The sequence below is a fragment of the Cupressus sempervirens genome, chromosome 9 (assembly GCF_028749045.1).
Source record: "Cupressus sempervirens isolate cs-2001-9-10 chromosome 9, ASM2874904v1, whole genome shotgun sequence".
NCBI lineage: Eukaryota > Viridiplantae > Streptophyta > Pinopsida > Cupressales > Cupressaceae > Cupressus > Cupressus sempervirens.
In genome coordinates this window covers 68,676,388-68,702,162 of record NC_143126.1, presented here as the reverse complement: position 1 = coordinate 68,702,162, position 25,775 = coordinate 68,676,388, and positions in this window count along the sequence as shown.

Genomic DNA, 25,775 nt, shown 5'->3' with positions numbered 1-25,775 from the left:
ACAATTGTGGAAACAACACTTGTGCATCTTCTGTACTTTTATAACATTCTTCAAACCTTTGCTTCATGTGATTCCAATTTGTGAAGCACCCTATAGGTACAACTTGGAACCAATCAGAAACATGTTTATAAGAGTATCCACAAACATCTTGACTACCACATCTTCATGTTGACGATTCACCACACCACAAGTTTTACAAAAAGCACTTAGGTGTTGTTCAATAGAAATTGTGTGATCATCATTGAATCTTGGGAAATTTTCATTTGATGCTCTTGGATATTTAATATTAGCTCTAAGATTGAGAGGACCAATTGCATTTCCCCAAGGGACTACCATAGCTACTAGTACTGTTGGTCTAATTTTTCACAATGCAAAAATCATAGTAATATTTAGTGAAAAATAATTTGAGTCTTGAAATATTGAAAGTTATGGTTTTGTTCCTTGTATTTTTCAAATCTTTAGATTGCCCTAGTTTTTAAAACCCTCAAGAAATATTCTCAGAAAAATGTTTTTTGGTATATATTTTACCTAAGGAAGGGCTTGCGCAAGCATGAATTCATTATTTTTTTTTTAATCTTATGTGGTCGTGCTTAGCCTACAAATTACTTTATCATTCTATTAGCAAATACCTTTGATGATAGAAAGTCTTTATAATGGTTGATCTTTTCAGATCAACGAGTATCGCATGCCCACAATTTCAACATGCAAGGTATTTAAATAATGCGGTCATGCAACTTGGTGACACGTAGCCTTCGCCTTACTAAATTTCCAGTGAACTGTAAAAGGAGTCATAAGTTGTCAAAAACTTTTGCAAGTTTGTGAGTTCTATTTGTGCATGTTCTAGATTTCCTGTGACAACATTAGCTGAGTTACCAATAGAGAATATTCCTTTATCACAAAGAAGCATCAACCATTGATTTCATTTGAATCAAGGGCTAGTGCTTCCCCACAAGAAGGAGATGCTCATCAGATAAATAATGTGGGGAAGCAAAAGTCTAACAAGATGGGCCCGCCGTTCTCAAAAATGATGATGAGTTGGAATGGATGGAGGTACTTCATTCATCACTACAGCCAACATGGCACTCAAATTGCCTGATTTTATAACCATTGATCTATCAGAGATTAAAGGCCAATGCATGCCCACATTTTGAAGATGCACGAGAGATAAGTAATATGGGCAAGCAATTTTTTGATGTGTGGCAAGGTGGGGTTGGATAGTTTTAATTGTATGCTACAGTGTGCCACACTGTAAAATGATTGCTAACATATACTATCAGATGTGCCATTGAAGAAGTTTGACTACTGAATGGAAGTGAAGTCTTATCAGCCATAGATCTTTCAAAGATCTACAATTAATGCAATCCCACATTATGAAGCTGCAAGTCAAACAAGAAAAGTGGGTATGTGCCTTTGTGATGTGTGTCATAGTGGGGCCAAATTATGGAAGAATGTTGAATCACGCCATGTGGTCTACCACTTGTGCTTAGCTGGAACTACTTCTAATGTGGGCACAAAAAGTGTTAGAGATTAATGTAGTAGTCAGATGAGTTATAACACGTGGGTTGAAAGAAGTCATTTCATTGGCCCAACTGGATGATGCGAGCATAGAATATAGACTTGTTCCTAATCATTGATCTTATCCTGATCAACGAAGGGTACTTGCCCACAATTTGAACTTGAGTGAAGTTTAAACAAAGTGAGAATGCACCATGCAGACACATGTCCATGGTGATGTCTAAAATTTTAACTCAAAAGATCTAATCAGTGTTGTCATTGATCTTTTGAAGATTGACGACTTGTGCGAGCCTACAAGAAGGAAATGCTTATTAGATAAGAAAAGAGGGAATGTGCTAGGACGACATGTGGACTGAATGATGTCAAGTAACTACTTGCTCAGAAGAACATATGGGATCTGCTGGCATGGAATGTTATCAGAAGGCACAAAATCATATGGAGGTTTCCTATTGGTTAGTACAATTGATTGGATTCTATTCAACTGTGAATGGATCTAATCATTGATCTCACCTTGATCAATGAATGACACTTCCCTACAATTCTAAGGTACAAGAAATTTAAGTAATGCGAGCAAGCGATATTGTGATGCATGGCATAGTATGACATCGCCCACCTTGCTTAGAAGTCACAGAGAATTTGTGATCGTCATCGATCTGAATAAGATCTAAGGTTAGCACTTCCCCGCAATATGGATTTGCATGACATTTAAATAATGTGTGCAAGCAAGCACAGTGGGACCAAGAATTAAAGGGAATGTTGAGTCATGCCAGGCTGGAAAGGTCAGATGAAGTAAGTGCACTCATTGGTTGAATGTGACAAGTATGCCAAGTTGAGAGTTGTGATGTCATGGGCGCTGAAGGTCTAAATTCCACAGTCAAATCTATCAAAACACATTGTAAAAGGAAGATTTTTAATTGGTTAAGTTAGTTGAGTGGGCCATCAAAGAAAAGGATTTCTATCCACCATCTATCCAAGAAATATCAATGGATAACACATACCTGCAATAATAAGTTGCAAAAATTTCAAGTAATGCGGGCATGCACAATTTTGACACATGGCTTAGGGCTTGAGATTTTTAAAAGACATTTTATTTTGAAATAAAGCTGTTCAATCTTGGAGAGATCGATGGGTTAGATTCAAATTTGAAATATAACATGAAACTAACGGTTACAAGAATTAATATGACTCAAAGTTTCCTTCATGCAACCTCAATGTTATGGTATGATATGAAAAATTGCCATTATTGAAGAACTCAGTTGCAGATTCTCTCAAAGTGAAAAAATATTTCCAGAGCAAGGGCACAAAATTTCTCAAGGGTTTCAGCAAATTTGTAGAGAAAATTGTAGAGAAAGAATGGAAAATTTGGCAGGTAAGTAATTTGTAACCTGTAGAAATCCAGAATTTCCTATTGTAAGAGTGTGAAACTTTAAAATGCCTCCATAGAAGGAATTTTCTAGGCAAACTGACTATTTAAAGAGGGCTCTGCATGTTGATTTCCTAGAGCAATTTCCCTTGTTAGTACATGAAATAACTAAAGGGAAAGAACTCATTCCTAAGAACCCTAGGGTAGTTGTGGTTGAGGGTTTCTATGATATGGAAAATTGGGTAAGAGATGCCCAAGTACCTATGGGAGGTTTGCAATTGTTCAAAAAATGGTTATCAAAATGAAATTTAGATACCCCCCTTAGTAATGTTTGGGAATTTGACATTGGAAAGGTAAAAGTCTCTTCAATTTTCTTTGATAGTGATCTATTGACTGTCCTAGCTAAGAAATATGATCCTATTACAGGATGGGTGAAGAATCATTCTGGAGTTAATGTTTTTAGGGTTTTCCTTGAGCTGTTTAGTGAAGTTTTCAACCTTAACCTAAATCACATTGTACATGAAATAATTGATATGAATGATTTACAAGCGAGATATGATGCACAAAGAATGTACTTGAGGACATGGCCATTACAGGAGCATGTTGCTAGAGTTGGAACTTTGCCTGTGATTACTGCTAGCACACCCAAGCCATTATTGAAAAGAAATTTTAAGCTTAGGGCTTAGGCATTATATACTTCTCTTTATAAAATTCTTGGAACAGATGAAGTTGAGCAGATCCCAGGCTTGATTTTTCTTGTCATGGCTCAAACTCTTCAATTTGGAATGAGTACTATTCTAGATTTTGCCACTTTTCTAGCAAAAGAGATTCACAATGGTTTGGTGGGAATAGCAAGGGGAAAATTCAACAAACCATTCTGTTGGTATTCATTGTTGATGCATGTATGTTCATACAAGGGATATACCTTCTTCTCCAAGGGTATGGAGTTGGAAACAACTAGGGATGGAGAGAGGAATCCAGTGCAGATGTGGAGTGTGGATATGACTTCAGAAGCAACAAATGCTAGCTATGTGAGATTTGATAGATGCTTTGCTTCGAAGCTTAGGTTTCTTTTGAAAGGTGATAGCCCCAAGATTCCACAAGCATTGTTCGAATTGGTTAGACCTAAAGACCATGCACAAGGACTATTGGTTAGTCATAATTGGGGGGATATAATCCCTTACAGTGTTTCAACTGTAATAAGAGTAGATGGTTTTATGGGAAAGCCACATTTGTTTCCATTTCATATGCCCTTGAAAATAGGAATTGTTGAGCTCTTGTGGTAGATAGGCACTATAGATGAGAGGGAATTGTCTAAGAAGGGCACCTTCTTTCGAATTGTTATTGTAGTGCATGATTTTGTCTTTTTCAGAAAAGGGTGGAAGCACCTTAATTTGTTTTTGGATAGATATAACATGGCAAAGTCTCATGCTAGATTCATTGATCCTGAAGGATTCTATGACCTCTTAAGAGAGAGGGTGAAAGCTTCTCATATGATACATCAAGTTTATTATCCAGAGGATATAATCAAAAATGTTTTCACATTGTAAGAACAAGAATTGAGGAAAGAAAAATTGATAGTATTTAGAAAGACCCTAGAGTTTATTAATGCTTTTGACCACCAATATGACCCATTGAAAGACAAAGAATATTGGGGAGCCAAAATGCAAGCATTAATGAATAATTTTTCTATGATCATCTAGACCACGAATGTGAAGAAAGCCATATATGTTGAGATGCATCTAGACAAGGCTACAGAGGTACAAAGAAGGATAAGCAGTAGAAATGTATTAGCTCCTAGCCAATATACATTGTAGAGAAGGGTAGGTTATGTCATGATTCAAAATGTACAATAGGCACCCATTCATCAGAACCCAAGGTCAAGAAGTCCATTTGAAGCAAGCTCTCCAAAAAGGAAAAAATTACAGCAGGGGTCTTCTTCTTCTCAAAAGGAACTATACTCCCGAGGCTAATCCCCAATCCAGATAGATGATTAAGCATCTCTAAGAAAGCAACTTAGAAAAATGGGTGGAGAAGGGGATGTGATTGTTACTTCTACAGATTTGGAGATTAGAGAGCCTTAAGAACCTCCTACACCTTCCTTGGATCTAACCATTGGTAATTACCAAGGTAAGGAGATTGACCCTATATTTGCCCAAGCCTATGAGAGGTTTATTAATGATAACAAATTTGTGAAGTCTAGAGCATTTGCACAATTTTTGTGGAGGCTAAATATAGGAAATTTTGAGAAGACTTGTGAAAAAATAAAGGCAGAACAACTTGATAAATCAGATTCTGCTATTAAGGAGGAGGTAAAGTCTAAATTTTTGAATAATTTTTCTCAATTTACCCCTGAGGCCAAAAGAAAAATAAGTAAATAGTTAGGAGTCCTTATTTTTCCAAAATGGGATATAGTGAATGCCATGGTTTTTGATTTAGTCAAGAAGCACAAGGACGTCTGGTTTAAAACTAAAGAAGAGATACTATAGGCTCATAAAGGAGTCAAATTTAGTAATGACCGCCAAGCCCTTATTATTTGGTCAATTGAGAAAAGAGATAAGACCAAAATGTAGGAACTTTCCACTATAGAGCATACTGGTGCATTGACAATTTTTAGGGCTAGTGGAATAGGCAGTAACCAAATAATGGGAATGGCCTCAGAAATGCTAAAATTTGGTAGTATTGTATTTGGCCAGGAAGAAGATAGATTTTTCCAACTCAATGCTACGTTTGAAGAAGTTTTGAAAGCATATGAGGAAAGAGGTATGCATATACGGTCATTGGAAAAAAAAGTATCCCGAATGGAGAAGGTACTGGGGAAAAGAAAAATAGGAGAGACTAGTAAACCTAGGATTGCATACCATCCTAGGCCACCAATTTAGCCTTTCAAGTCCACTTCAATTATTGAGGTACCAGATACCCCTGAAAGGCCACAGTTCTACACTATAGAGGATTTTGAAGAAGAAAATAATAAGTTGTATCCAATGCATGTACAACTAATTAATCAGTTTGTGGGGAAAATAAGGTAGGGTATAATGTATTTAGTAGATAGAATTGAGTGGTCATAATTTTTTGATCAATTATCAAGGATTGCAACAATCAAGGATGAATTGAAGTACAGTGAAGCTATATTCATAACTCTTGTACCTAAGTGGACAAAAAGAAATGAAGACATTACTACTATGTGTATATATGTCATCCAGCTGCCCTATCATCAAATAGAAGGAATTTTTGATTTACTAACTAAATTTCAATGTTTTGATGATAAGAAAAATTCTTTCTATAGAAGATTAATTAATTTTTTTTCCAAGTATTTTCTGGAAAAATTTGATTTATTCCCTTGTTATCTAAATTTAGTTGATAAAATAAAGGAAAAGGAGGAATGGAAAAGGGAATTAGATGAGATTTTTTGTGAGAGAATAAATAAAGTTATAAATGAAACTAGACACTTGTTATGGGCTATGACAAATGAGGAGTTGGTTAAAGTGTAGATATTCTATAACTCCATCAGAAAGGAATTAGTTGATATGGAGGTAGGTGCAAATTCCCTAATAACTGTACAAAGAGAAGCCTTGAATTTTGATTGGCTGGAAGATATCACCTATAATAAGTGGAAAGAAGAGTTTTTGTCTTTAGAATAGACAGAAGGAGGCGATCAGGTGGAGGATGATGAAAAAGAAGAGGGTACAAAAGTAGAAGCCACCTCTGCCACCGATGATAAGGACAAAGAGGATCCTCAGGTAGCAGGAGATGACTCATCACTATCACATTTGATGGCTACCTATCCCAAGGAACTAGAGCACTAAAGGAATCAGATCATAATATTTCATCTTTCCAAAGGGAATAACAGAAATGGGCGCACAAAGGAATGTTCAATGTACCAGTCTTTCTGTTATTCGTAGTGCTATGGGTGTATGTAAAACTTTATAAAAGAAACCTATCATTTTCTCTTAGCTTGAAGCTTGTTGCATCTCACACAAAATAAGTGAGATTCCAAGGCTAGAGAAAGGGTCCTAATTCTATTTTTTCTAAGTGATATACTTATTTTTTTTTTGGTCCATTGTTTGGAGCAAGTTTGTGATCTATTTTCTCTATTAGTTTCTTAGAATACATGAATAATAGAGTGATCCCTATGTTTCTTCCTAAGGTCATTCTGAGTTTACTAAAAAATATATACAATTTTCAAAGAAAATGATTACAAATTATGAAATGTCCCCATATTAGTTCTTTCTGAATCTTGTCTCCTTTTGATTACTTGGTTATTTTGATATTGTATGAGTAAAGACTTGTGCAATTGAATGCAATCTTGTTAGGTTGTATATCTATTCATCACTGCTATTAGTTCAATGGATTAAGTAAAAGATTTGATGAATTCGATAAGATTGTCGTAGTAGGGGAAAGAATTTTTGAATGATGAATTCTGATAAGAATTGTCGATAAAATTTGTTGTAAGGAAAAAAATTAGATCTGAAAGAAATAATAAGATAGAGCAAGGAACGAGAAATAATCCAAGTAAATTAAGTGTGAAAGAATGTTACCATGAGATAAGCAAAATCCAAGAGCATACACCAAGATGGTTCAACAATGGAGACAAGGATTTATAAGGGGAAAGCAAAGAAAACCTCTTGTGAGTATTATGAATGAAGGCAAATTCCTAGAGAAGAGAGAGAGTGTGTGTTGGAGCAAAGTAGCTCAATACAATAACATCAAAATGATGTGTAGAGAAGAAAGAAAGAGGAGCATCTCTTTTAAAGAGATGAGAAAGGAGTTGCATGTGTAACTCCCATTTCTATGAATGCCACATTCATAATAGGTGTGTGCAAAGTGTCACAATCCTCTTAAGGAGGATAAACTAAATTCCTTAATAAAAGAATTATAAAAATGAGTTGTCCTCACATGTGGAATAAAGGAAAAATAATGGCATGTCCTCCACATGTGTACAATAGGACAAACTACATTTAGGGATCCTTGGAATATCTCAATTAAATACATCCAAGGGAAGATTAATGTTTCTAACATCCCCCCTTAATCTTTACTTGAGGAGTTTACATCAAAGGGTTGCAAACCCAAATTTTTACAATGAAATTGAAATCTCTCTTTAGAAAGTGGTTTTGTCAAAATATCAGCCACTTGATGTTCACCTTTACAATAAAGAAGAGTAACTTGCTTGTCTTCAACTTGTTCTCGAATGAAGTAATGTTGAAGTGAAATATGTTTAGTCCTTGCATGAAAAACTGGATTCTTTGCCAAGGCAATAGCACTTTGATTGTCACAATGGAGAGGTGTAGGTGCTTGTTGAGGTAGACCCAAATCATCAAGAAGTATTCTAATGCATAAAGCTTCCTTAGCTGCATTGGTACAACCTTTGTATTCAGCTTCAGTTGAGCAAAAGGTAATCGAGTGTTCTTTTTTACTTTTCCAAGAAATTGCACCTGAACAAACAAAGAAACAATAGCCACATGCAGATTTCCCATCATTGGGATCTTGACCTAGATCGGAATCAGTATAGCCATTTAAAATAAATTTAGAATTGGCATCATAGAATAATCCCATATTAATAGTTCCTTTAATGTACCTTAAGATTCTTTTAGCAACTTTAAAGTGAGTTTGTTGAGGTTTAGACATAAATCTAGAAACTAAACCAATAGTCTAAGCAATATCAGGTCTAGTAAGAGTTAAATAATTTAAACTTCCTACCAACTGCCTATACAAAGTTTCATCAACAAAATGAGTATTCACATCAGCCATTAATTTAGTTCCTAATTCAAATGGAATTGAAACATGGTTAGAATCATTCATCTTAATTTTTTCTAAAAGATCATGAGCATACTTGCTTTGAGAAAGAAAGATACCCTTAGGAGTTTGGCAAATTTGCAGACCTAAGAAGTAATGTAAAATACCTAAATCAGTCATCTGAAATTTCTGTTTAAGTTGAAACTTAATATCAGAAATCAAAGCATCTGAACTAGAAATGAGAATTAGATCATCTACATAAACAATAAAAATGATAATATCATCTTCAGTATGTTTAATATACAAATTAGGATCATTCTTACTTCTAGAAAAGCCTTGAGAAATAAAGAAAGAATTAATTTTAGAATACCATTCTCTAGGTGATTGTTTAAGACCATAAATAGATATTTTCAATTTGCAAACCAGATTTTCACTACCTTTCTTAACAAATCCAGGAGGTTGAGCCATATAGATTTCTTCATTTAAATCACCATTTAAGAAGGCACTTTTAACATTCATTTGATGAATAGGCCAATTCATTTTAGATGCTAAAGCAAGAACTAATTTAATAGTAGGCATTTTAGCAACAGGAGAAAAAGTTTCATTATAATCTAATCCTTCTCTTTGTGAAAAACCTCTAGCAACTAATCTAGCCTTAAATTTGCTAATTTCATTATTAGCATTCAATTTTGTTTTGTATAAACATTTACATGAAACTATATTCTTGCCAGGAGGTAACTTGACTAAGTCCCAAGTTTGATTAGCAATTAAAGAGTCATATTCCTCTTGCATGGCCTTTTTCCAATGAGGTTGAGAGTTAGCTTGATCAAAAGACTTAGGATCATTAGAATTCATAATAGTAGTCATTAAAGCATAATTACAATAATTAATCCTTCTATGTTTAATTCCATCAAATCTAGAAATGTAGTCATCACTTTCATTGATTAAGTTTTGAGCCCATTTAGGTTTATGTTTAGTTGTAACAGAATCATCACTAGAGGAAGAATCATTATCAATAAAAGCATCATGAGTAGCTACTTGAATATCATTATGAGTAGAAGCATAAATAATAGGTGGTGCTTGAGTTGTAGGGTTAAGAGGAGGAGTAGGGTTAAGAGAATGAGGTTGGTCCTCCACCAGCACAATTTTAGTGCCATTGAATTTTGCATCATGTGTAGTAGAACAATCATGAACACCATTTTCTGCAATGCAAACATCTCTAGAAACTTGAACTTTGTTAGTAGTGGAATCATAAACACGATAACCCTTAGTGTTTTCATCATAACCAATAAACATATAAGGAGAAGACCTAGCATCTAATTTATGTCTTTTCTGTTTAGGAGTATGAACATAAGCCGCAGATCTAAAAATCCACAAATGATGTAAATCAGGTTTCCTACCACACCAAGCCTCTTCTGGGGTAATATCCTTGAGAGCTTTGGTAGGAGTCCTATTAAGAATATAAGTTGCACAAAAAATGGCTTCAGCCCAAAATTTATAATGTAGATTTGTAGCATGCAACATGCATCTAGCCATTTCAACAATGGTTCGATGCTTTCTTTCTGCCACACCATTTTGCTATGGTGTATAAGGAATAGTAAGCTCGTGTTTAATTCCACATGATTTCAAATAAGAATGAAAAGCATTATTCACATATTCCTTTCCATTATTAGTTCTAAGAATTTTAAGTTTAAAACCAGATTGCCTTTCAACATATAATTGAAATTCAATGAATATATCAAGAACTTGATCATTGCTATGCAAAAAATAGATCCAAGTTCGTCTAGAAAAATCATCAACAAAGGTAAGTGCATACCAAGAACCTTGGATGGAGTTATTCTCCTTAGGGTCCAAAAGGTCACTATGGACAAGGTGCAACTTATGAGTTTCCCGCCATGATTTTCCACTTGGAAAGGGCTCCCTATGCATCTTACCAGTCATACAACTAGTACAAGAAATCTTAGAAGGAACAATGTGAGGCAAACCATCAACCATATTGCTTTTTTGCATTAAAGTAATATAATCCGAATTTAAATGGCCAAGTCTTCCATGCCATATATTGAAATCAATGGAAGTATGTAAAGAATATTGTGAAGTAGCAAATTCATGGAATTTAAATAAATTGTCATTATCCATTTTAGCATGAGCAATCACTTGTTTAGTTTGAGGATCTATGACATAACATGTATCTTTATAGAATTCAACTTTATAGTTCTAACATAATTGTGAAACAAAAAGAAAATTAGTTTTCAGATCAGGTACATACAATACATCATGCAATTTACCATTAGGAATAGTTACATCACCTAAACCTTCAACTTTACAAGTCTGATTATTAGCTAACTGAATAGGAATGTTAGCAATATTAGGTTGTAGAGAATCAAAAAATTCTTTATGAGAAGTTACATGTTTTGATGCACCACTATCAACAATCCACTCTAAAGGTCTACAAACATTAAAGCTACAAGTAAAAGCATGACGAGAAGTGGAACCATTAGAGTTACCTTTTTTATGATTTGATTTTTTATTATGGTTACCGTTGTTCATAGGTTTTTTATCATTTTGCTTTTTAAAACAATTATTCACAACATGTCCATCTTTGCCACAATAAGAACAATGAGGTTTGGAATTTGAATGATTCCTTTGATTATTATTATTACAATTGTTATTATGATGATTGTTATGGTTATTGTTATTATTGTTATATTTGGCATGAGATTTATTATTGAAATTATTAGAATTATTAGTATAATGTTTGTTATTATGATGATTATTATTATTTGAATTCCAAGACATAAATGCATGTTCAGTTGATTGAAGGGTACCAAACTGAATTAGCTTAGCTTCTTCCTATCTTAATAAAGTTTGAAAAGTAACATAAGTTAACTGAGTAGTTAATGTAGGAATAGCAAGTTGTGCATGAACATTAGTTATAAACTATTGAAACTGTCTAGGAAGACACTTTTTAAGAATAATATAGATTAAATGAATGTCATCTAACTGAACACCTAATGCAATAATTTGGCTTTTAATAGAATCAAATTTTAACAAAAATTCATCCATAGTCTTAAAATCTGTAAACCTGAGATCTTCAAGTTGATCCTACAACTGTATTTTGTGATATTCATCTCCACTATCATACTTGGTTTGAAAAATTAACCAGGCATCATGAGCTTTAGAATAGTGTGCAATTAAAACATATAAATATGGAATAATGGAAATACCAATTAAATCTAAAGATTCTTCATTTTTAAGTTTCCAAGTATCTTTTTCATCTTGAGTAGTTGCTGAACTAGGTTCAACAGAAGGATCAATGGCTATCTCGAAGAGGTGTTTAAAATGAAAAATGAACAAAATGTGAGTTTTCCAGGAATGATAATTATTATGATTAAGTTTTATTTCTGGAATTAAGGTTGACATTTTTATGGAAAAAAAATGTCCCCCCCAATAGAAATATGAATTAAAAATTAACTGGAATAAAAAAACTTGCAGAAGAAACTATGATTAAGATTCTAAAGAAAACTAATAATACAACCCTGCAGAGAGACGTTAGAAAAATGATTAGTTTGAAACAAAAAAAAAAGATGCGTTATATAATGATTAAAAAAAAATTTATTAAAAAGAATCTATTGAGTTATAATAATGATTAGAACAAACGACAGACAGATGAATCCAATTAACTATATTTAGGATTTCTAATGATGTAAAATGATTAAAAATAACTTATAAGGGTTCAACTAACAATCTGATAATTAAGACATAAAAAAAATTCTATCAAAAATGATTTTAAAAAAAAAAACCTAAGAAGATTTAATAGATCTTAAGAGTTTAACTAGGCTTTAACAACCCTTAAAACTCTTTAAAAAAACTCAAAAAAAAAACACTTGATTAAGAAATAAAACTACAGTAATTAGAAAAATGTACCAAAAGATATTAGAAAAGAGAAAAAAAAACTATGTAAAAGCTATTCAAAGCTATCAAACGGTTATAACAGGCTATTAAGAGTATGTGAATCTCACAAGAGAATTCGCCAAGGGGAAGATATAAATAACTGCAAAAAGAATGAGAAAAGCCTTAAAGAGATGGCTTTTGGAGACAAGCTTGTCCAATGGGCCCCACTGCGGATGGACAGGTGGAATAAGAAAATTCTCTGAAAAAATGAGAAAAGTGATTTAGAATGGTTAAAATCCACTTAGATCCAAAATGAATGGTTAAAGTGACCTTTTTAAATCTAGTAAAGGAATAAGAAACAATCCAAGTAAGTTAAGTGTGAAACAATTTTACCATGAGATAAGCAAAATCCAAGAGCATACACCAAGATGGTTCAACAATGGAGACAAGGATTTATAAGGGGAAAGCAAAGAAAACCCCTTGTGAGTATTATGAATGAAGGAAAATGCCTAGAGAAGAGAGAGAGAGTGTGTGTTGGAGCAAAATAGCTCAATACAATAACATCCAAATGATGTGCAGAGAAGAAAGAAAGAGGAGCATCTCTTTTAAAGAGATGAGAAAGGAGTTGCATGTGTAACTCTCATTTCTATGAATGCCACATTCATAATAGGTGTGTGCAAAGTGTCACAATCCTCTTAAGGAGGATAAACTAAATTCCTTAATAAAGGAATTATAAAAATGAGTTGTCCTGACATGTGGAATAAAGGACAAATAATAACATGTCCTCCACATGTGTACAATAGGACAAACTACATTTAGGGATCCTTGGAATATCCCAATTAAATACATCCAAGGGAAGTTTAATGTTTCTAACAAGATCTAAGCATTTGCTATAGACTCTGAACCCCAATGGATTAGGCACTACTCAAATTGATTCAGTTGGAAGAGAAATGTGTCATAAATGGTTATCAAATGCAACATTATAATCAATTTTACTTTTATTTCCTGAAGATTTTCAAAGTTGGCATGTACTTGTTTGCATGGAATGTTTTAGCTTCAGTTAGCCACTATTGCTGAGAACATCTGTAGACCTATAGAAGAATTTTGGCTAGATCTATTATATGGGATGTGTTTAGAAAATTGTCATGAATGATGCATGTATTTGAGGATTTGAGATGAGAATCAGAATGAAACTAAAATATTCCTCATACAGTGTTTCCTAGTCTTGAATCATCCCTGGGTATACCCACCCTAGTTTTGCAGAGCCTGAAGAATAGAAAACCACCCTTGGTTTTGTTGAAGTTGGGCCCAAATGGTTTGCACATACAATTGTTAATAAGAATTGGCTAGTCTTTAGATTGTGTGAGTAATGTCATCTTGGCATTGAGCATATTGGTTCTTAATATTTTTAAAACTAAAACAAAATGGAAACTCTACTAGAGAGTTGTCGAACACATCTATGAAAAGTACTACAGTTTCTTTGTTTCTATTGTGTACGTGTGTGTCAGGTTATTTAAGTTTTTCCCATGGTTATAAGGGAATATTTTAGTGACAAACCTTGAGAATTTAAAGAGAGAATAGCCCAAGTACCACAGATACACATTGACGTATCCAGCCTATCCAAGTGTCTTATCTAACAAGCAAGAGTTGTAGTCTTACTATCTTAGTGATTGGTCTATCTGTGTTAGATATCTTTATTTCTATTTGTGTGTTGTTTCCTTCAAGTTAGAAATAATTGTCATTATTTTTTTTCTCGAGAATAGGATGGCAACTCAATCGAGGTTTTGTAGCTAGTGCTTATTTTAGCAAGAGGTGAATATGGCTGACAAGAGAAAGAGCACAAGAGCTTACATGAGAGCCAATTCTTGTGTACTAATGTATACTAATTTACCTCAAGGTGGTAAGAAGAACCAAAATAAGAAAAGGACAGATCCAAATCCCACCTAGAAACCCAGAGGTAATATGTCCATCAATTCCCATTATCAACCAGTATTAGGGAGAGAGTCTTCTTCACTCAGTTTTGAATCCAAAACTACAAGACTCTTACAAGGCATTTTCAGCACCCCTTTACTATATGAGAGAGTTTTTCAGGAAAAAGATGTTTCCATGATAGGAATTGCTTCATCAAGGCCAAATCTCATAGCAGATATGAACCATAGTCTAGGATTTATGAGTTCATTTGATGCTCCTTTTAATCCCAGAGTAGCCCCATATGTAGAGCCAAATCTTATAGATCTGGATAATCCTACTGATTTAGAGGCTACTTCTATAGATCCCAAAGAAGTTTATTCTGAGATAGGAGTTTTGAAGAAATGGATTGCTGAAGAAGAAGCTAAATTCATTCATCTTGAAAAGGAGAAGGAACAAGCCACCTTGGATTCCATAATAGAAAGGGATGCTCTGCTAAGAAGGATGGCTACTTTGAAGGAGTAGAATAAAAAGTTAGAAGAAAATACCACAACTCTCCATACTAATGTATTCAAAGATTTAGAAAATCTAAGAGCTAAATTTCAAGAACATGAAAAATGCCTGAATCAAAGGCAAGAACCAATTATTGCTCAAGTCCAAGTCTATAAATTTGTTCAAGTGGACCCTTTTTAGCCCACTGTAAAAGCTATAGATAAAGGGAAAAGAAAAGCTATAGGAATCTAAATAAATGAACCTCAGGTTCTACCAAGTAAACCCATACAACCCTCCATATCAAAATTAGATCTAGATCTGGAGAAGGCTAGAAAGGAGAAGGAAGATCTTGCAAAAGAACTTGAGAAGGTTGAGAATGAAGGTCAAGCCATAGAAACTAGGAGAAAAATCTAATTCATAAAATCTAATTCTGCATTGGCTTCATGGCACAATTTGACTATCCCACTTGCAACTCCTGCACCAACTAATGGTCCAATAATCTCAACTCAAGGAATATCCCAATTTGCCCTGCCTCATCTTCCACCATTAGCACCCAAGTCCCCTTTGTCCAACCTCAACAATCCCAAGCTACTCCTATAAGAAAAGGTAACATAGCAAGTACCTCAAATCTTCTTGGTTTCTAGAAAAAACTTGTATACCTAGAAAAGTATAGACAAATATCATTTGCTAGTATTCCTGGTGCTCCACATACCATATCGTTTGGTTTAAGAGATAAAGTGGTTAAGGTTTCTGGGAATAATGTTGTTACTGGTGAAGAACATTTGAGAATTTTCATTGACATGTTAAATGATTATGAAGTTGAACATGAAGATATGGTAATGAAATTGTTTTTACATTCACTAACTAAGGATGCAAGGGATTGGTTCAGGAAGCTACCTGATGATAGTATCACCTCATGGAGTGACTTGGGGAAATTATTCAAGGAACAATATGGAGACAACACTAATGCAAGATTCATGCTTAATGAATTCAAAAACATCAAGAAAAATCCAAATGAGTCCACATTTGACTTCAATGTAAGATTCTAGAAAGGTATGTATAGACTATTTCAAGTTATGAGGTTGAATGAGGATGTTTGTCTCACAACATATTTCAATGCCTTTTGTTGGTGTAAATAAGTATTTACTTATTACACTTACTTAAGTTTACTTAGGTTTATGCATTATTTAATTATTTTGCATTATTTTATTTATTAGTCACCTAGGAGTATGAGCACTCTTGTGAGTTGTCATGATGACATCACAGGGGTCCACACCTCGTTTAAGCACATATTGTCTACAACACAGGAATCTTCTACAAACATATGACACTTTGTCATTCTTATCCATTCATCTAGAATGTTGGATAAGGTGCTTAGTTGTCTTATCTTCTGGTTGTTTCTAGAGACATTCTAGGTGCTTCCTGAGAGGCCTTTATATATAGGCAATCCTAGTGTGTTGAACAACACATCAGATTCTAAACAGAGCAATGTATTTGGACATACTCTTTTTAATTGATCATATCCATTTTTAGTCTACAGTTGTGCTTGTGTTTGAGTTCTTAGTTCTTGGGTAAATTTTTCCCTTAGGAAAATTCTTACATGGTATCAGAGCAACTTGGAGATTTTTTCATCACATAGCCATTATGAGACCATCATATTGCTTCATCACCATAGCCCAACTTTGGAGTATCACAGAAATTGGGAGTGTCTAGCATTAGATTTGACCTCGCCATGGCATCTAGAATGCTAATTCGGTGATAATTAGCTACAAAGCTGCCTACCCTAGGCCAAAGTCGATTGTGAGACATTTTTTTTTTGCAAACTGACACTTGAAAGACTGATTTGTAGAATTGGGCCATAGGAGAGATTTTTTGCAGGTGAATATTGAAGCTTGTTGGTGAAAATATGATATTTGCATCACATTCAAAAGGTCCAAAAACCCTCAAATCAGATTTTGTTTCATCCAAATCAGACATTTGAGGCAAAATCTAGAGCCATTTGTTTTTTGGAGGCACGACGGCAATTCAGAAAAAATAATAGCAGCAGCGATTTTCAAACAACGATATCTTCCTCATACGGACTCCTTTTTGCGAGAAATTTTTTTTGTTTTGGGGTAGGATTTTGTGATCTACACATTGGTGCAAGTGGTTTCAGATCTCTATTTCTTAATTTTTTTGCAACTCCAAAATCTCAAATTTTGCCACTTAAAATGCTTGGTATGGGCTCATTTGGACTCCAAATCAGGTTCCATTTTTTTTGAAAGTGCATATTTTTTTATCTAGTTTCTAGATCTGCAATCAAATTATAGGTTTTGTAGACAAAAATACTACTTTCAGAAATAGGCCCTAAATTGGCAAGTGGCTTTCAAGTGCCAACAACATTTTTTTTAGTGGGGGTTCTTTTATTTTTTTTGGAGGTTTCTTTGATTGGTCCATCATTGAAGAGGAAGATTTGATTGAATTGACCCCACACAACTATCATGAATGGAGTCAACTTGCTATCAGATATCTCCTTCAGCACAATGTACTACCGTATGCACCAAATCTTGAGTTTACTTTTGATCAACGTGACATCATTTGGCATATTCTCTATTTACATATGGAATAGAAAGTACTGAAAAAGCTGATCAAAATTAAGTCATCTGATCCATATATTTTTTGGATGTATCTTTAGGAGCATTATGGAGATCCTACTATTCCTCCATTCCCAAAAGATCTTTTTCCACCAGTTGCAGCTGACTTCTCTTCAAATGAGATCACACCTCTAGATCCTGTTGCTCCTATTGAAACTATTTCAGCCACAGATGCTTCAGAATCAGTGCAGCAAGATACTTTATGTCTTCTCTTCCTTTCAAACATTGCACAGTTGTTCTAGGAGTCTCACATTGAAGATGTGGGAGATTATTGATGACATTCATCTTCTTTTTGAGGTGGATACTTCATCCTTTTCTATAATGACAGATTCATGTACTTCAGCACTACAGGGTACTCATGGTCTTCCAGGTGATGATTTCTTGCTAGACATTTCAGTTGTGTTCTTGGAGTCACACATAGTAGACATGGGAGACTTTTATGATGATTTCTCGCTTCTCTTTGCCGAGGAGTCTTCTACAGTTGTTGCGAGGGCCCACTCTAACCCTCAACTTCATGCTCTACATGATCAATCCTTCCAAATTGGCGTGATTGTGGATTCTTCTCTACAGCTTCTACAAGAGGTCTCTTTCACATTTGAGAAGACTGATAGGTTCTTGAGATAGGTTTCAGTGACACCGATCATCATAGAGATTCCTTCTCCATAGAGGGGATGTATCTCATAGGTACCCTTGTTCTTGTTTCTTCCAAAGTGGAGGAACATCATACAAAGGTCATGGATCAACTTCTACATAGGAACATTCTTCACTGATCTACACACTACTTTTAAGGGGGGGGACTAACTCATCTCCTTCTCTTTTTTGGGGGGGCTTTTTCCTCATAGGAGGTTTTGTCCTTATCCATTCTTTCTTGTATATACATGGATGTATGTCATAATGGGGGGGGGGGGGCGGGGGGTCTTGATTACTCCATCCATCCATGCATCCATATTTATCTCTCTTTTTGGCGGAGGGTTTTTCCCATGAGGTTTTCCCTCATTCCTTACTTTATGAGAGATTGCATTTTCATTATGTACATGGGTACCTAACATGGCCTAGTAGCCGGGATCCATTATGCATCTTCATCCTAGTTTCATAAGGTTAAGGGCATTCCCCTAGGTTGCACTTAAGGGGGGGTTGTTGGTGTAAATAAGTATTTACTTATTACACTTACTTAAGTTTACTTAGGTTTATGCATTATTTTATTTATTAGTCACTTAGGAGTATTGCACTCTTGTGAGTTGTCATGATGACATCATAGGGGTACACACCTCTTTTAAGCACATGTTGTCTACAACACCGGAATCTTCTACACACATATTACACTTTATCATTCGTATCCATTCATCTAGAATGTTGGATAAGGTGCTTAGTTGTCTTATCTTCTGGTTGTTTCTAGAGACATTCTAGGTACTTCTTGAGAGGCCTTTATATACAGGCACTCCTAGTGTGTTGAAAAACACATCAAATTCTGAATAGAGCAATATATTTAGACATGCTTTGATTAATTGATCATATCCATTTTTGGTCTACAGTTGTGCTTGTGTTTGAGTTCTTAGTTCCTAGGTGAATTTTTCCCTTAGGAAAATTCTTACACCTTTAATAGAAAAATGACTTATCAATTGAGGGATAAGGATCCCAAAACTTTAAGGGATGCTTATAAAATTGCAGTAAATATAGAGAATAATAGGAAAAAATCTAGTAAACTGGGTAGGAGAGATGATCCAAAGCTTTTTAATCCCAAGAACAATAACAAAAGGGAGGGTGATAAAACTCCTATAGGAAAAAAGCTAGAAGAACCTACAATAAGCCAGGTGTTGGAATTGCTGAAGAAGATGAATCCAACCAATTTTAATAAGCCAAATGTTCCTGAGAAAACCCCTGTAAATAACAATAGTTTCAATAGGCAACCTAGAATGCAAAATTACCCTTACACCACTCAGTGGAAAGATGGTAAGCCAGTTCCCAACCAGACACAAAATGTGAAGGATAAGGGTACCCCGGATCCCCTGCAAAGGAACATTATAAATATGAATTATGATGTACCATGGTGCATTGTATGTCAATCACCTCATTCTACTAATTATTGTGTTGTTGCTTATTCATTTTCCCAAGATTAAGGCATGCAACTTGAAGAAGAAAGTGAAGAAAAAAGCCATGATGACATAAGTTGCAATATGATAAGCATGTGTGATGACTTTATAGATTATGATTCCTAAGAACCTAAAAATGATATTACCAGTCAGAGAATTTCCTATCACTTACATCATCAGCAAGTGCTTTTAGATGATGAAGTATATGATACAAATAAAGTATGTGTTACATCTTTTGATGTGGGTCACATAAACTTAAGAATGCCCTCCAAAGAAGAGATTGACAGAATTACATTAGAAATGATTTCCTGAGTCCATAGTAACTACAATTTGAGAAATAGAATAGTAAATAATGATGCAAGAAACCCATCCAATGTATTCATCAAAGATATCACCCACAAAATGAATGATCAGAGTAAGAAATTCAATGTCGATGTGCCTAAGATCAAATATAACAAGGTTAAGAAGTGGGAACCAAAAAAGGAGGTTCAATTTCAAATGAATGAAATAACAAAACTAGTTGTACAAGGAAAGAAGTCAAGACCTGACACTATCAAGCAAACAGTGGTGCCTGCTATTCAAAAGACTTCAGCTCCAAGTATTCTTGTAAGACCCACTATTGTGGAACCTGTTGATATGATATCCATGTTGTCCCAAATAACTATAAAAGTACCTTTGTCTAAAATTCTTAGAATTGAAGAGCATAAGAGCAAGGCTTTATCATGGTTGAGAGGGATAGGAAATAGTAATACTGTCATAGAAAAAACTATTGTCCAACAAACCCCATTAGTAGTAGAGGATAGTGGTATTGTATCCCAAATCTCCCAAATGTTTTTACATGATTCCTCAGTGGCCTTTATAGAAGATATTGACCAATTTTTCTTCAATCTAATGCCTTTCAAAGTAAAGGAAACCATAGGGTTGAAAGTGGACACCAAGCAGGGCAGATGCAGAGGAATGGATGCTAGAGAAGTCTGAGTCATAGGCACCATAAATGCTTTTCCATTGAAATTAGTTGCATATCCTGAAGTAGAGTTAACCATGTCTATCCTTGTAGTGGATATACCTCCACACTATGGAATGTTACTCTCTAGAAAATGGAGTACTGCTATGGGGGAAAGCTTGCAATGTGATTTGACTTAAGAAACTTTTCATATTGGAGAGAAATTTTTCAAGATAAACATAGAGCCTAGGGTCAGTCACATTTTAGGGGAAGAAATTGACAGAGACTCCACTTGTTTCTTGGATACTGGTGTCAATGCTTTCAGAGCTAAATTGATTATTCAAGAACTGGAAAATTTTCCTGATATAATTGAACATGAAGTTGAATGTTGTACTAACTCACCAATATTATGGACATTTTTTTTTGATTGGGCTAGTTCTAAAGAGGGTGTAGGGGAAAAGGTAGTTTTTGTCTCCCCTGAGAAAAATACTTTTAGATATTCATTCACTTTGAAGTTTCCTTGCTAAAATAATATAGCAGAATATGAGGCATTTTTGCTAGGATTGAAGGTTGCCACACATCATGGAATTAAGAAATCACATGTCATTAGGGATTCTAAATTAGTTATCTCCCAGATAAAAGAAACTTATACATCCAAGAATAGGAGATTAAAGAAATATAGAAATGCTATTTAGGATTAGATAGAATCTTTTGATGCATTTGGTATCTCATGGAGAGATAGGACTCAAAATAAAATGGAAAATTTATTAGCAAATTTAACAATCAGGCCTAAGGAGATATCATTTGCTAGAATTTCTCAAACTAAAGTACAGAGCAAACCTTCAATACCTGATAACATTTAAAATTGGCAAGTATTTGAAGATGACAAAGACATTATAAATTTTTTGTTAAATGAAGACAAGTACCATGGCCAGGAAATGGATTGCAGTGAATTAATTAAAACCATTGATGGTAAGGAAACCATTTTCCCCAAGAGATCATGCAGTTGAAAACCAACAAGGTACCAAAGGGGTTAGTGGTCTTGGAAACTAATTTTGATAATTAGGATAGAGTCAAACCGGGAGTTAATGACCCCAAGCCTTAGGAATTAGAAGAGATAAACCTTGGTACTGATGAAGTTTCAAAAAAGACTTATATTGGCAAAAGTCTGCCCGCTAAAATCAAAAAACCATTAATTGACTTTCTTAGGAAGTATAGACATGTTTTTGCATGGTCATATGATGACCTTAAGGCTTATAGGGAAGATTTGTTCCAACATGTCATACCACTAAAGTAAAATGTAAAACCTTCCAAACAAAAATAAAGACTAGTAGACCCTACCCTAGCTCCCAAGATGCAAGAAGAGTTGATGAAACTAAGGGATGGGGGGATAATCAAACCAATTAGACATTCCACATGAGTTTCAAATTTGGTACCTGCTAGAAGGAAAAATGGAGACAAAAGATTATGTGTCAATTTTAGGAACTTGAACATTGCATCCTTGAAGGATAATTATGGATTACCAAATATGGAAGCCATGTTACAACAAGTAATTGGTTCTAAATTATTGTCCATGATGGATGGTTTCTCTGGGTACAATCAAGTTCTAGTAAAGGAGAATGAACAATTTAAGACAGCCTTCACAACCCCATGGGGAACATATGTATATGTAAGGATGCCAATTGGCTTGATTAACACATGAGCTACTTTCCAAAGAGCTATGGATGTGGCATTTCATGATTATATTGAAAAATTTATGGTTTTATACCAAGATGATCTTACATCATATTCTAAGAAAGTTGAGGATCACTGTAGGCATTTGGAGAATTTTTTTGTCAAAGATCTAGAATATGGAGTATCCTTGAACCCAAAGAAATGCACATTTGGGGGGATAGAAGGAAAATTACTAGGACATATAGTGTCTAAAGATGGGGTGAAAATAGACCCTGAGAAAGTAGCAGCTATTGATAAAGTCCCCAAGCCAAAGAATGTAAAAGGAATTCAATCTTCCTTTGGCCAAGTCAATTTTCTTAGAAGGTTTTTTACCAATTTTTCTGAAATTAGTAGACCTATCTCAAAGATGCTCAAGAAGGGAGCTACTATAGATTGGAATGGTGAGCCTTCAAAAGCATTCCAAGATATTAAAACTACAACAAAAAATGCTCCAGTACTAAGAACTCCAAATTACACAAAGCCTATGCATATTTTTTTTCTTTTGCATCCTTTCATACTGTAGTTGTAGTTTTATTATAGAAAAATGAAGAAGGATATGAACAACCCATTGCCTTTTTTAGTAAGTCACTGTAGCCTACTGAACTAAAATATGAGATAAATGTAAAATAGGCATATGCTTTGGTGAAGGTTGTAAAGGCTTTTAGATGCTACCTAGTAGGTGCTACTATCATTGCCTTTGTACCTAGTGCTGAAGTGAAAGATATATTTTCTCAATAGGAAGTACCAGGAAGGAGGTGTAGATGGATCAACAAGATCCAAGAATTCAATATTGAAATATAGGTAACTAAGTTGGTAAGAGGTCAAGGTTTGGCTAAACTCATGGCTGAATCTAATTTAGATGCCAATCAGATAAATGTGGTAGTTGATGACCTCAGACTTGACTTATGTGACATGGATCATTGTGATTGGTACACTAATGTTATATATTACTTGCAATACATGGAAGCTCCTCCCCACTTGCCTAAACATGAAAAGAGGAGTACTAAATTACAAGCCATCAGATACATAATTGTCTAAGGTAGTTTATGGTGGAGAAATTTTGAGGGAGTGTTCTTGAAATGTATTGATCAAGAAAGGGAAAAAGAGGTCTTAAATGAAATGCATGCTGGAGTGTGTGGAGGACACTATATGGCCAAAACTACTACACATAAAGTCATGAGGATTGGATTTTGGTGGCCCTCTCTTTTCAAGGATGCTCAAATTATGATTAGAAAATGTGACCCTTGTCAGAGGTTTTTTGAAAAATTGAAGTTCTTAGGAAATACTCCATTGAAGCTAGTGGAGGTTCAAGGACCCTTTTAGCAGTGGGGTATGAATTTTATAGGAAAGATTTCCCCCAAGTCTAGCACTAGCTATTCTTGGATTCTAGTGGCTAGTGACTACTTTACAAAGTGGGTAGAGGCTATCCCCACAAGAAATGCAACAAGTAAAGTTGTCAACAATTTCCTATTGAATAATATTATTTCCATATTTGGTTTTCCTTAGAGAATTGTAACAGACAATGCAATGTGCTTCAAGTCTGAGGAATTCATTAAATTTTGTGATAAGTATGGAATAACAAGATCATCATCTTCTCCCTATCATCCACAAGGAAATGGACAAGCTGAATCCACAAATAAGAGCCTGTTAAAAGTCATTAAGAGAACCTTGGATGATAACAAGAAAGCATGGGATTCCAAGTTATAGTTAGCAATATGGGTTGACAGGGTAACTATGAAGAAATCCATTGGTATAGCTCCATTTGATATGGTATATGGAATCCAAGCAAGAATGCCTCAGAACAACCTAGTGGGTTTGTATAACTACATTCAAATGTATGATGAGGATATCATTGATGATATGCAAAAAAGGTTGGATGAACTAGTGGGGCTAACTGACACTAGGAAAGAAGCATCAATAAGAAACCAAAAGTTGCAATTACAGGTTAAAGCACTATATGATAAGAGGACAGTAAGCAAAAAATTTGAAAGTGGAGATTTGGTCCTTATGTGGAATGCTAGGATAGAAGATAAAGGAAAACATGGAAAATTTGATCCTATCTGGTTAGGTCCTTATTTGATTGAAAATATTTGGGCTGAGGATTCTTATATTCTCAAAGATTTATCAGACAATATTCTTGAACTGCCAGTTCATGGGCAGTTCTTGAAAAATACTTATTTTCTCCATGAATAGTAGTTTTAGGGTTTGAACTTTCTATATATTCTATAAATCCTTGTAAATATCCCTGTGTAGTCTTGTTTCTTGTTTCTATGTGTTGTTCAGTGTTCTCTAAAGAAGTTGTCACTTTTTGCACCAAATATGTGGTCTACTCCTCCATAAATTCTGAATTCTTGTATAGACTCAGGTAGTTTATCATCCCTAGATAGAGCCACTGTTAGTCTAATTTTTCATAATGTAGAAATCATAGTAATATTTAGTGAAAAATCATTTGAGTCTTAAAATTTTGAAAGTTAGGGTTTTGTTCCTTGTATTTTTCAAATCTTTAGATTTCCCTAGTTTTTAAAACCCTCAAGAAATATTCTCAAAAAAATGTTTTTTGGTATATCTTTTACCTAAGGAAGGGCTTGTGCAAGCATGAATTTATTATATTTTGTTTAATCTTACGTGATTGTTCTTAGCCTGCAAATTGCTTAATCATTCTATTAGCAATTACCTCTGATGACACAAAGTCTTTATAATTGTTGATCTTATTTAGATCAACAAGTATTGCATGCCTGTAATTTCAAGATGCAAGGTATTTAAATAATGCGGGCATGTGACTTGGTGACATGTAGCCTTCAGCTTACTAAATTTCTAGTGAACTGTAAATGCAGTCATAAGTTGTCAAAAACTTTTGCAAGTTTGTTAGTTCTTTTTGTGCATGTTCTAGATTTCTTGCAATGATATTGGTTGAGTTACCAGTAGAGAATATGCCTTTATCACCAAGAAGCATCAACCATTGATTTCATTTGAATCAAGGGCTAGCGCTTCCCCACAAGAAGGAGATGCTCATCAAATAAATAATGCAAGCAAGCAAAAATTAGACAAGTGGCATAGTCCAACAAGATGGGCTTGTTGTTCTCAAAAATGATGATGAGATGTCCTCTATGGTGTGTGTCAGATTAGTTGGAATGGATGGAGGTACTTCATTCGTCACTATAGCCAACATGGCACTCAAATTGCCTAATTTTATAACCATTGATCTATCAAAGATTAAAGGCCAGTGCATGCCTGCATTTTGAAGATGCATGAGAGATAAGTAGTGTGGGCAAGTGGTTTTTTGACGTGTGGCAAGGTGGGGTCGGATAGTTTTAATTGTATGTTGCAGTGTGCCACACTGTAAAATGATTGCTGACATATACTACCAGATCTTCCATTGAAGAAGTTTGACTAATGAATGGAAGTGAATTCTTATTAGCCATAGATCTTTCAAAGATCTACGATTAATACAATCTCATGTTATGAAGCTACAAGTCAGATAAGAAAAGTGGGTA